A 13,083-nucleotide genomic window follows, 5' to 3' on the forward strand; every position below is an offset into this window, starting at 1 on the left:
AGTAAAATATTTCATATACAAGAAAATTATACAAATGTAAAAGTACTTAAGATGTTTCTTTTTAATTAATTTATTTATTCACTTAACATTCGGATTGTAGCCCCCTCCCCCATATGCTCTGCGTTTTACCCTCCCTCCCTCTTTCCCCATCTCCTACGCCCTATTCCTCAGAAAAGGAGATCCTCCTTTCTTGTCCACCCAAGATCACCAAATTTCATCAGGATTGAGCACATCCTCTTTCCATATGGCCTAGCGAGGCAGCCCCACCAGAGGGGAGTGATCAAAAAGCAAACAACAGAGTCCATGTCAGAAGGAGCTCATAAATGCATTTTAAAAAGAAAAACATGTCAAACAGCAACGTCCAACCCACAGCCTGTGAGCCCCATGAGCCTAAGGATGGCTTTGAACACAGCTCAACACAAAATCATAAGCTCACTTAAAATTAACTTGTGTGTGTTTGTGTCTGCGTGTTTGTGTCTGTGTGTGTGTATGTGTGTGAACTCAATCACACGGTTTTCAAGTGTGAACATAGCAGGTGAAAATGCTATGTCCTAATGTCGAAGGCTGGACCTGGGGCTCATCTGGTTAGTGTGCTTGCCACACAAGCATTAGGGCTTGAATTTGGATTTGTAGAGTTCCAGGTATGATACCAAGTACCTGTTTTCTTGGAACTTGGGAAACTGAGTCAGGAAGATCCTGGAAGCTTGACTGGCCAGCTTGTCTAGCCCAATCAGCGAGTTTCCAGTTCCACTGAGAAACCTTGCCTCAAAAAATATCAAGTAGAAAAGTAATGGAAGAAGACACGTAGCATTGACCTCTGGCCATCACATGCATGTGCACACAAACATGTGTGTATATGTACATAAACGAGGAGAGACTGCCTACGAGTAAGATGGTAAAGTAAAGAACATGTGACTTCTGGACCAGGCCAGGTGGCTGGCCTCACTTCTACTGCCTTTCTCTTTCTCCTCTGCTCACCTAACGCTTTTGAGAAAGGCAAATGCCACACACATCGCAAATGGCAAGCTCACCTCTCTCCCCGCCGCATGCTCTCTCTGTGCAGCAATTACCTTCTTGCAAGGGTCTCTCCCCCTGGTGATGAGAAATGCAAAAAGCCTGGCCTTGTTGCTGAGCTGTCCAGACTGTGGTGGCTGATAGACTATGTCAGCTGTGGCTGTGCAGCTGGAGGCTCTAGAGGGGAGGGCTGGCCTTACATCCTGCTTCCCAGGCGTCCCTGGGCACACAATCTGGTAGATTATTGACAATGCTGAATGATGTGAATGGCATTTATTAGTTTTCAATGGCTTCTATAAAAACGAACCTCATGCCATCTGCAGAATTAGGATTCAGAAGCAGCCCCTGGTTATAAAATATTTGCGGCTGCTTCTGCTATTATATAAGATTCTGCATTTTATAGCCACCCTGTGGGACTTGACATGTAAATTAAGATACATATTTAGAAGCAGTAAATAAACTTAGGAGAGCAGCAGTACAATTAATGAATGGACAGAAAATTGCATATGGGAGGAGAGAGAGCTTTTCTATATAGAAAGTCGGCTGTGAAATGAGGTTTAAACCGTCTCCTGTCACTATCATTAAGACATTAATAGTAAACATAACACATTGGAATTCATAAGGAAGATACCTCAGTGAAGTGAATAAACACTCCCCATAAAGGAGAAATCCAGTGGGTATGACTTCATCCCTCTAACTGTCTCACTGGATGGGAACTTGTCTAATTATTCAAAAGCACCCTGCAGTCTTACCCCTGGCAGAGTAACTGTTTTGATAAAAAAAAAAAAAAAAAAAAAAAAAAAAAAAAAAAAAAAAAATTGCACAGAAAGCATTTAAGGCCTTATTCTAATGTTACCCAATTTTCTAAAATAATCACAGGTTGTGTCACTTTCTCCTGACTCTGCATTCCTCGTGACTCCATCCCAGGGAGCTTCAGAGATGCAGTAACAGATCAGATCAACTCTGGAGCTCATTTTCCTATGTGGCTTAGATCACCACCTGAGCCGTCCTCCTGAGCAGGAGCCACTCTTTTAAATGACTGGTGTTTACTATGGTGTTGGCCTGGCTCTGGTAGTATTTCGAAGAAACCACAATTCTTGTACCAGACTAGAAAGTTCTCTCTCATACCCCTCTTTCTACAGATGCTTAGCCATAACCTTGAGGAAGCTGTCCTCACATCTCTAACAATGCTACATTGTGCCAATGTATGTTTATTTTCGTTATTGGCAGTGTTTTGGGGGGGATGATGATGGTGGTGGCAGTGGTGGGGAGATTAGGTGGGGACAAAGCATCAGTATACAATCCTGGCTAGCCTGGAACTCACTATTTAGACCACGCTAGCCCCAAACTCTCCATGTTTACTATTTACGCTGTTGTTTGGTGTTCCAGAACAAATAGCTAGCTGTGTGGTCTTGCGGGTCGGCAAAGCCTGAGGACTCCACCTTGCTACCTCCCTGAGGCTACACCACCAAGTCCGAGAGACCCACTAGGTGGATGAGAGGAACCTGGAGGTTATAAGAAACCGATCTGTTCACACTGTGGCCAGCAGGATGAGGCCACCACCCAGGCTCCCATTTTTTTCCCTCTGAATCTGCTCTTCTAACTCCACACCCAGCAAGCCTCAGCCTGGAATGCTATCCCCGCCCCTTGATGCTCCTTGAAAGGCCTTAGGAACCAGTCCCTGAAGCCTCATGGACCTGAAACATAATCCACAGACAGAAAGGGCTTGTGGCCCACCACTTTATATTAGAACAAAAATAATCGTGGTAATAGCTTGCACTCTCCTTGATACCTTTCACTCAATAACGTCAAGTAATCGGTAGGCGAGTAATTAAGAAAACACTCCTTTGTGGGAAGTTACTAATTTAGCTCCCATTTAAAAGAGCGACAGAAAGAGCCTTAATGATTTTCTCCGGGGAGCAGCAGAGCAGGGAACAGGAGCAGTGGGTATGTGGTGATTTGTGGAGTACGATCTCTCACGTTCAGCTCTAATCCCCAATATTGGGCTCGCAAAATTGCCTCAGCCCGGGAGGTGGTCTCAAGTCTCTTGGGTGGCGTTGCTGCTGTAGTCAAGAGCTGCCTGGTTTTGCTGGGGAGCCAGCTGTATTTCGTAGCTGGTGGGACAAAAGTTTGTGCTTGCTCTCTCTTTTTGTCATATGATGTATAGCATCCCGGCCCCCCTCGCTGGTATTTTCAATCACCAGGAGCTGCAGGACCATGGAATGAATTGGAACACTGTAATTTCCTCTCCTCATCGATTTGCGAGGAGGCGGGGAACGGCCGGGAGAGAAATGGGTAAGGTCAAAATCTCCCAGCTACACTGCGACTCCATTTCTTGTTCCTTGGGAGTGCTGAGTCAAGCTTCGTTTGCTTTCCAATCTTTGTGCCTCAGCTCCGGTCTGCCTCAGATAGCCAACTGCCACATCATGTGACCTGAGTGATCAGGACATGGGACTCTGGTCTCTACCTGGTGCGTTCTTATCCCCTCCTGCTTACAGACTCTACGATTTGTCAGAACGTAGTTGTAGATGAATGACTGGGAAGGTGGCCTGAACGTGTTACCTGAGTCTGAATTCCCAGCAGTTACCTTAGAAACAGGAGAGACGCGCGCGCGCGTGCGTGTGTGTGTGTGTGTGTGTGTGTGTGTGTGCGCGCGCGCGCGCACCTGTACTTCTAGTGCTTAGGAGGCCGTGGCAGGAGAGTACCTGGAGCTTGCTGGCCAGCCAGCCTATCCGCATTGTGAGCTCCAGGTGCAGTAGGAGACCCTGTCTCAAGGAACAAGCGAAAGACAAAAAAGGAAGATGCCTGACATCAACTTCTGCCCTTCACATGCACATGAACACATGTATGTTCACACAAACACACACACACACAAACACACATAAAAGACAAACTTTAGATGATTATTGGGAAATGACACTCAATAACAAGACAGCATTCTTTGACAGTAATGTCATTATTTGTAATCATTCTTTCCATGCTGGAAGGCTGTGTATTTTTAAGCTGTTTTTATGAGATACGACATTCAATTTCTATCACATTTGTATGAAATTTAAGCTGACAAAGGGGAAAAGACAATTACTAAATTGCTTTTAAATGTATTCTTTTTTTACTCTTAGGCAGAGCAAGAACTTGGAAAATACTGGATTAAGGCATAACATTTCTTTGTGATTGTAGAAAACTAATGGATTAAGGCATAAAATTTCTTTGTGATTGTAGAAAAGAAAGAGTTTATTGTTATTAAAATAGTTGCTGATGCTCTGGAAGGTAGCTATGAGTTGTATTCTTAAATAATTTGAATAATTATAGCAGTAATTAGCACAGGTAGACATATAGGAAAGTATAAACATGGAAGTAGATAAATACACCAGCAACTACATCAATAAAGCTCTCTGCAAACATAAACTGCTCTATAAATGCTAATTAATTACTAAGTAGGCATACTGGATGGAATAGTTGTTCATATTACTGCAAAGATAAACAATCTGCACAAACACCTAACACTCAAGTTTGGAAAGCAGGCTTTTCCACATCTCCCATCTGCATCCTCCCGAGGCCTCAGGCAAACCGGCAAGTAGGCTGAAGGCTCCAGTTTCTGCCACGCAGCCCAACAGGCAGGAACCACGCGCCTACTGAGCTCTTCACACGTTGCTAGCCCCGAACGAGCATGCTGAGTGCAAAGCAGACCGTTTCTCATGTGCGGTTCTAGCATCTTGTAATTACCTTATATTAATTAAAATGGGAGTAATAATATTTTGGACACTTTGGGTTAACAAAGCACTTTGAAGCAGATTTTACCCGTTTCTTCTTCATTACTGGCGATGCTCTGAACTCTTGAACCTGAGTTTGTGGAAGCAATTGAGGAAGTCTGGAATGCAGGGAGGCAGGCCCCCTGGACGCCCAGGCTGTGCACTGCCACTATGCCCGGCCTTCCTGTTAACCTTTACAGTAGGAAAAACCAAAAGTATTTCTCCATGCTCTGACAGACCATGGTGCAAACAAGGATCAGGCAATCCCACTAGCCTGGGAAAAAAACAACCTGTGGTCCCAGACACACTGAGATCAAGGAGTTTAAAGTTTGCTAGAATAACTGAGCTACTTCTCTGCAAAGCTCAAGGAAATCAAACTGTAAAGTCTCTGGCCACTAGACATTCCTGGTTATTTACGAGGGGAGAAGACGCTGTGGACAGCAAAGAATAAATGGAAGATGGGAGAACTTTGGGGTTGGTTTGTTTTCGAATTTATCCTACTTACAGGTCACCTATGTGTCCAGAATTGTTGCAAAAATTCATTCAGGTGGTAAGTTATTTGGTGACTTGTTAAATAATAATACATAGATGAAAGTTGCTACATTGTTTAGTATAAAACATGTTTGACAGTTGTGACTTGAACTCATGATATTTAGGCCTGTTTGATCAAGCCACTTAAAACACTTGAGTTCTCATTTGCATATTGTTTTTAAAAACTCGCTCAATATGTTCAGAAGGCCGTAACATCAAAAAAAAAAAAAAAAAAGCAACATTAATTCCATTAAATTAATCACTGCAGTACCCTACCATTGTGTGCAGATATAATGTGATAATATTGCTGTATTTGAAGAGTATATCATTACCAAACCATTCAGAACTGGGGAGTATGCAAGTTGCATAGAACGAGCATCATGCTCCCTCCTTTTCACACCACAGCTCCTGTGGGCCACCAAGCACAAGAGAGTTTTCTTAAAAGCCTCTCTTTTTCCCATGATACTTATCTTCCAAAGCCCTTACTGTTTATCCAACTCGGCTTCACCCTCCTCTTGAGTGACTAAGGAAGTATTCAAGGCTTGAAGGAAATCAATTCTCCAAGATGATGAGGCGCTCAGCTCTGGCCCAGGACAAGCAAATATCCCTGCTCATGTCCTCTTTTTCTATGGTTGATACAGGGACCAAGTGAAGCTCTGTATCATAGGACCAGCCATCAGATTGTTACAAGCAGAGCTAGTGAACTACCGAATGTGGTCTATCACCCTCCTTTGAGCAGAGTAACTTCCTAACAAGTCAGCAAGCTAACCCCAAGGCCAGAGAGTTTGCATTTCTCCATGTTCCCGGTACGCATTGCAGAATGAGGCACAAGTCTGGAGTGATACTTAGAGTGCCAGATTTGGGGCCTCTAACCTGTGGCCCAGCTAAGTCTTGGGGCCAGAATTTAAGGGCATTCACCTCCTGCTCTGATTCCTAGCCCTGGATATCTTTTCTGCACTGTAGCACAATGCAGTAGAATGTACACGTAGCCCTATTTCACCTCAATAAAAGTTATTACTCAGGATAAGGGAGAGTCCTGGGTCTCAAGAAACAGCAAAGGAACATTGAGGATCTTCTTCCCTTGGTTTGTTGAGGTCTCACCACTGCCCTATATCTCCATCATTTCATACACACACACACACACACACACACACACACAGACAGACAGACACACACACAGACACACACACACACACACACACACACACACACACACACACCTGGACAACCCTATGGACACAGTCAGGAATCCCGCATTAGGCATAGTAATCACTCTCTCTTCTTTCATTTGCTTGTTTGTTTGTTTTGAATCACTAGAACACTAGCTGATTTGCATGTTGTTTTCATAAATTTGCATAGTGCATTCAAGACACTCTGTCTCTCCAGCAACTTTCACTGCCATGGCGATGCGGCTGCAAAGCATACAAAGGAAGTCTTTATTTCCTCAAACGCTATTACAATGAAGCCTTTAAATGCTACAGAACATAGACGGATTTTCTTTTAATTAAAGTACCAGTGTGGGAAATGTCCATGAAGCTGTTCCGTTCTTACTGTGGCCACTGGGCAGCCTGGAAGCCTGAGAATGGGTGGCCATGGGAGGCTCAAAGTGGCCTTCCCTAAGAAGAACAGTTTTAAATGATCTATCTGGGACAGCCCCTAGAAACCCTCTCAGCTGCTCTGTGCTCTGGAACCCACTCTCCAGGCGCTTCCCAAAGCAGAACTCCCATAGTCACATTGCTATCATTCTGGGGACTCCTGCCCATCTGGCTTGGCTCAGGACTCCCCCATCCATAAGTGAGGCTCAGCAAGCTGTGGGAAGCATTCCTGCCCCTGTTTAGGTTTCATTTGGGAACAAGGAGGACGCTGTGCAAGGCCACCTGATTCTACTCACTCAAAACAATTAAGAAAATGTCTTCTTCCTGCCCTGGCATGAATGTAATATTATGACTCTTGCTGAAATTTAGACTATGCGTGCACAGTCCTCATCGTCTCTTATAAAATAGGCTTGGCCGTATGCTGCCCCTCCTCTAATCAAATAAGTCACCCATTTACCTTTGGAATGGCCTTCTTTTTTTTTTTTTTTTTTTTAATCCCTCAATACTGAACCCTTCACAGAAGGAAGAGGCAAGAAAGATGATGTTAAGAGCCAGGATGTTTTTCCAGCCACTGCACAAGAAATGACCCAAGTGAATGAAAGGGTCCCCACGGGAAGAGTGGGGTGGACACTACAAAGAGAAAAAGAACTTAAACACCACAGCTTTCCTTCAGCCATGCTCTGCAGGCCGAGGCAGCTTGAGTAGTGCCAGTCTTGCTGTGCTGTTGCATGGTGAGTCCATAGGCCGAGAACACCAGCCTGCTGGCTTTGAAGACTCTAGATTCTGAATCATGTAAGCTGTGTCCCCTTGGCCAATTGGATTAGTTCTCAAAACTGAAATAACAGCACCGTAAGGTGCCTACTTCATAGAGTAATGGGATTAAACTATATGCTATCCTATTTTCTGTTTGCTGTTTTGAGACCCATCTTGTTATACAACCTAGGCTAGCCTCAATCTCTTGATCCTCCTGCCTCAGCTTTCTCTCTCTCTCTCTTTCTCTCTCTCTCTCTCTCTCTCTCTCTCTCTCTCTCTCTCTCTCTCTCTCCCTCTCTCTCCAGAGACAGATAGATATATGTATAGATAGATAGATAGATAGATAGATAGATAGAGATAAAGACAGATAGATAGATATATGGATAGATAGATAGTTTTTACTCTCTCTCTCCCATATATATATATATATATATATATATATATATATATATATATATATTAGATAGATATCTGTGTATGAGAGTGTGTAAGTGTGTGTGTGAGTGTGTGCAGCAAGACTCCCATGTGGTTGATAGGGGGTAATCATTGGGAGTCTCCTTCCATTATGAAGGTTCCAGGGATTGAACTTAGATGGACAGGGCAGGAGGCAAGTACCCTTACCCACCGAGTCATTTTGTTAGCCCACTTCCTATAATATATTTTAGAAGAGTCCACATTGAACATTTGCCTCCCACAAGTTAACTTACAAACATTTGGGGACACTCTATAGGTGTCTTCAACCTATATTATGTAAGTTACATCATGCATTTATACATACCACTCTCGTGTCCATTTCAGACTTCTCTAGTCCCAGGAGCCCTCCACTGTGACTTGCTAATGTCCCATAAAACTGTGGCTAAGGCCACTGTATTCAGAAAATGGAAGAGTAGATTTGCTAAGACCAAGTGTAGTGGCATATGCCTTTAATCTCAAGCACTTGGGAGGCAATCAGATCTCCACGAATTGGAAGCTGGTCTATGAGAATGAATATATTAGTCTTTCTGAGGATGGTGGAATTTGCTTCCCTCCGGTTGTACCCACCTTTCCACAAGCACACAAAGTAAAACCTACCATCATTCGTTATGGCTGAAAAAAATCCATTGTAATATACGCCTCATAGTCTTTATCCATTCTCCTGTTCTCGGACACTTTCACTGGTGTGCAACTGATAAGCTGGTGTGGAAGCCTCTGGGATGCCAAGAGCCACGGGTACCATTGCAAAGCCCGCAGTCTAGGTCTTAACTGTTTACGTTCTGGGTTTTCTTCACTTGTTGCAATTCGGAAGTCTTACTCCTATCTAGATGGGAAGATGGGGTCTTCTTCCCACCTGCACTGGGCAGGGGGCTTGTTGCATGTTAAGATTCTTTGTGGAGGAGCAGAGAAATTGCTACAAGGGGAGGGCTGCTGGCCTCCTGTCTGCTAGAAGTGAAACACACATTGTACAGGGCTAAAAGGGATCTTGGGTAGTCTACAGTCCCAATTTCTGATTTTAAGCATGAAAAAAAAAAATAAGAGGAGTGAACAGACTTGCCGAAGATCACAGGGCTTTATATCAAAATCCAAAAGAAGGATCCAGATTTCCTGACTACTAGCCCCAGTATGCAGTGATAGAGACGTAATAAATAGAGGTCAGTATCTGTAGAAAAATTCCCCAGGTAAAAAACTTAAAGGCTGAATAGTAAACAATATGTTTTATAAAGAACAGTGTAAATAATTTATAGACATCTGCACAACTGTCAAGTTGAAATTAATTCTATGCCAAGTAGACTTGAATGGTGTGCCATCGTACACTGGGGTCTGGGCAGCCATCCCTAGTTGTTGTCTGCATTTTTCTCCTGTGGCAGAGCTCATAGTGAGCATGCAGATCACACTTCCATTTTCAGCTACAGAGGAGTGCTACCCATTAGAAATAGCTGAGCACTGAGATTACACGTTCCCACTGGAGAAGGCTGCTTCCAACAAGTAAAATTCTGACCGTCCTGAAAGACCCAGGCTAGAAAGGCAGATATAGCCAGACCTTCTGGGCCACTGTCATCTCAGCCTGACCAGGCAAGCCACTTTGTCAACTCAGCGTGAACGGGGGGAGATGACATAGCAACACTGGAGGATAAAGCCTCGGGTTTTCCCCAACCTCAGAACTGTTAGCAGGCCTCTGACTCTGCACATTTTCCCCCTCAAGTTTCCTTTTTCCATATCCTCTTTCTGACAGACATTTCTCTGTGATTTATAAGAAGCCATTAGCCACAGAGCACAATGACAAAAGCCATGTCAGTAATAATCAAGAGTTGCTCTGCCTCCATAAGTCATATATGTGTGTGTATATATATATGTATGTGTGTATGTATGTATGTGTGTGTGTATACACACACACACATATATGAAAAAGAAGAGAAATCAGAACAGCTGCCAACCAGTCTCTCTTTCCTTAAGTCTGTATCACAACGTCCTCCTGCCCCCTCCCTGGATCAATTCATCTTTGAGCCTCAGAAGGGATAATCCTTGCCTCCTCTGCTCCTGACTTCAACATCTTCTAATCTCAGGGATATTGATCACTGCTCCATTAGAAAATACAAGCCCATCCTGCCTGTAATGCAAATGAATCCCTTCTCTGTAGGTGTAGGCAGGACACACAGAACCCGCTGACACGTCAGTCCAACTTGCTTCTGATCCTAGCCTCTAACCATGGAACCCTTCCTACTCCTCCTACGTCAAAGTCTCCAGCCACTACTGCAGGAGCTGGGCCGTCTTCATTCTCCTGCCTAGGTCTCTTACTAATTTTTTGGAGTCTTAATCACACTAAATAGCTTTTGAATTCATCATCATCCATTTTTTTTACCCCTCTCCCTCCCCAACTTAAAATAAAAATGCCACATCATAAAACAAAGTTCTGCAAGTGACAGAAAATGTCATAGATACAGATGGTAAAAATGCCTTCTGCCTTCCCTTTTATTTAGGAATATGTGTGACCCTTGTCCTGGCTTCGCTGAGGCCCAGAGTGGAGCCCAGTCTCACCAGATCCCACCCTCTTACCTGTAATCTTACTTCTAAATTTCAGAAACAAAGCCAGGCACTGTGGCAGTGACAACATGCACCCCTTGTGACCCAGTGTCCTGTCACAGAGACCTAGCCACTCCAAAGGTTTGCTCTCCATTTTGGTATGCAGCTGTGAGTAGAAGCTGGCCGGAGCAAAGGATCCCACTGCTCAACTCTAAGTGTGAGTAGCAGCAACCACGTGCTGGGCCTTCCCTGAGAGAACATGTACAAGACTTCTATGTGTCTTTTAGGCCAAATTTCAAAGAAACGGACGCACGTTCTCGGTGTTCTCCTTGCCCCCCCCCCACCACTAGCTAGATGATGATGACGATGAATGAGGACGAAGGTCGATGAAGATGAAGATGAGGTTCTTATCCTCCTGCTGAAGAGGAGCTCACCTTTCTCTAGGTTGTGAACGAAATAGGGGTGTCTATTGGGCTAGGGCATCTGTTGTGGTTGTAAGGCTAGCCTTACATTGTCCAAACTCTCCTTGTCACCTGCTCTGAGACTCCTCCTCTTCCCTCTGTTCCACAGCAGCGGTGCCCCAGATGGTGTAGAAGATATATCACCTTTAAAAGCAAGCGAATTTGTCCCCAAAGAGTGTTTGCCTTTGAGCAAATCACCTACAGATGCAGTTTATTTTAATATATAGTATTAACACAATGGTACTGAATGGGAAACAAGATGAAACATATAAAAGGTCAAGCAAAATGCCCATACTTCTACAGCACTCACCCCTAGCAGACCGTGCTCCTCCATAGACTATAGCCAGATTGTAGCAAAGCACAGCATTACCCTTCCACAACCCCCTTCAGCTGGCTTGCAAGGGGAGCGCTGGCATCCTCCTGCTAATACCTTCCTCAGGCTCTGTAGATACCATTTTCCAGTGAGGTCCATAGTCTAGGCACCCCCTCTTAGGCATACCATTCCAGAAGCTTCTGGGTTGTCTTTGCAGCGGTGCCACAATAATTTAAAAAATAATAATAAAACAAAGACTTCTGATGGCCTCTAGGAGATCTACATTTCAACTCGATAAGGAAGGGTGTCCCTTCTCGGAGCATCTCATGACAGCTCTAGGCACAGAGGCTGCTAGGCATATATCTATTATTATCCAATAGTATATTACTGTAATTAAATTTTTACCTTTAAAATTACTTTATGCTTTCTGCATCTTGATTGGACTCTGACAGATAGGAAATTTGGAAGTAATGCCAAGAGGCAGGATTTGAGGGCGTCTGTGTGGGATTTGGGGGGATTGTGTGGTCATGTTTGGGGGGGGCATCTAATGCAGTATTGCTCTCCTGCCCAAGGGAAATGGGATGCCAGCAAACCATTTGCAGCTAAGGTAACACCTATGGTTTCATGAACTAGAAGACCCACTGAAATAAGTCAGAAGCCTCGATGGCTGCTGTGCTTGGCTATAGAGACAGTGAGGGTGCACTTTGGGGGCTGTACTACAGGATCACATGCAGTATGCTTAAAGACCTACAGAAAGTAAGTAAGCTCAGACTCTGCAGGCCCTAGCTAAAGCTACAATTTCAGAATCAAAAGCCTTCATGGCATCATCATTGTAGCTACAGGTCTAATATTGCTCAAAGTCAGATATACAGTTTCATTTCTCAGGTTACTGAACTTTAGAATTAATTGGTTTTTTTTTAGTGTCCCATATGAAGGTCCACTCTTTGCCTCATCTTTGTTCACTCCCCTCCCATCCCCCAGCCTACAGCATGAACTATCAGCAAATAATTTACCAGGTCTTGGTTAGAAATTTTGATGTTGGTTACATTTGTCTCAGCATTCCATTCTTCACCTTATACTAGTTTTGAAATAAATGCTAGCAGAGCCACATCTTACTTTTATGTACCAATGTAATTAAACATGGCGGGCAACGCCATACTTCTTGTTCTGATTCAGAAGTCATTCATAGACACAGTCTGCACAGACATTCCTCTTGCAGAGGTGACTAGACCTTCCATGGGTCTCTCAGAGGTCAACAACATTTCCTTTTCTTGACGCCTGCTCTCTTCTCTCTCTCTCTCTCTCTCTCTCTCTCTCTCTCTCTCTCTCTCTCTCTCTCTCTCTCTCTCTCATATGGACCACTACACCTCTACCTTCCAATGGAGATTATTCCCTTTTCATATCTCTGAGGTATAACCAACTCCTGGTTCTCTTTTAGGATTAATGATCAAAAAGATTAACCACGAGGGGAAAAAAAATCTATACTTAGTCAATTCATGAAAAGAAACAGTAGTTTAAAATTCACAACACACTAGAAGAGGCCAGCTTGAAACTATCCACAGAGGTACAGGGCTATTCCTACCCCAGCCAGTGCAGGTACATTACCTGCTGGGTCCCCATGTTTCTGCCCTGTCTAGTGAGGACAGAAGGAAGGTTCAACCATTGGAATT

Source organism: Acomys russatus, chromosome 30 (assembly GCF_903995435.1).
Source record: "Acomys russatus chromosome 30, mAcoRus1.1, whole genome shotgun sequence".
Classification (NCBI taxonomy): Eukaryota; Metazoa; Chordata; class Mammalia; order Rodentia; family Muridae; genus Acomys; species Acomys russatus.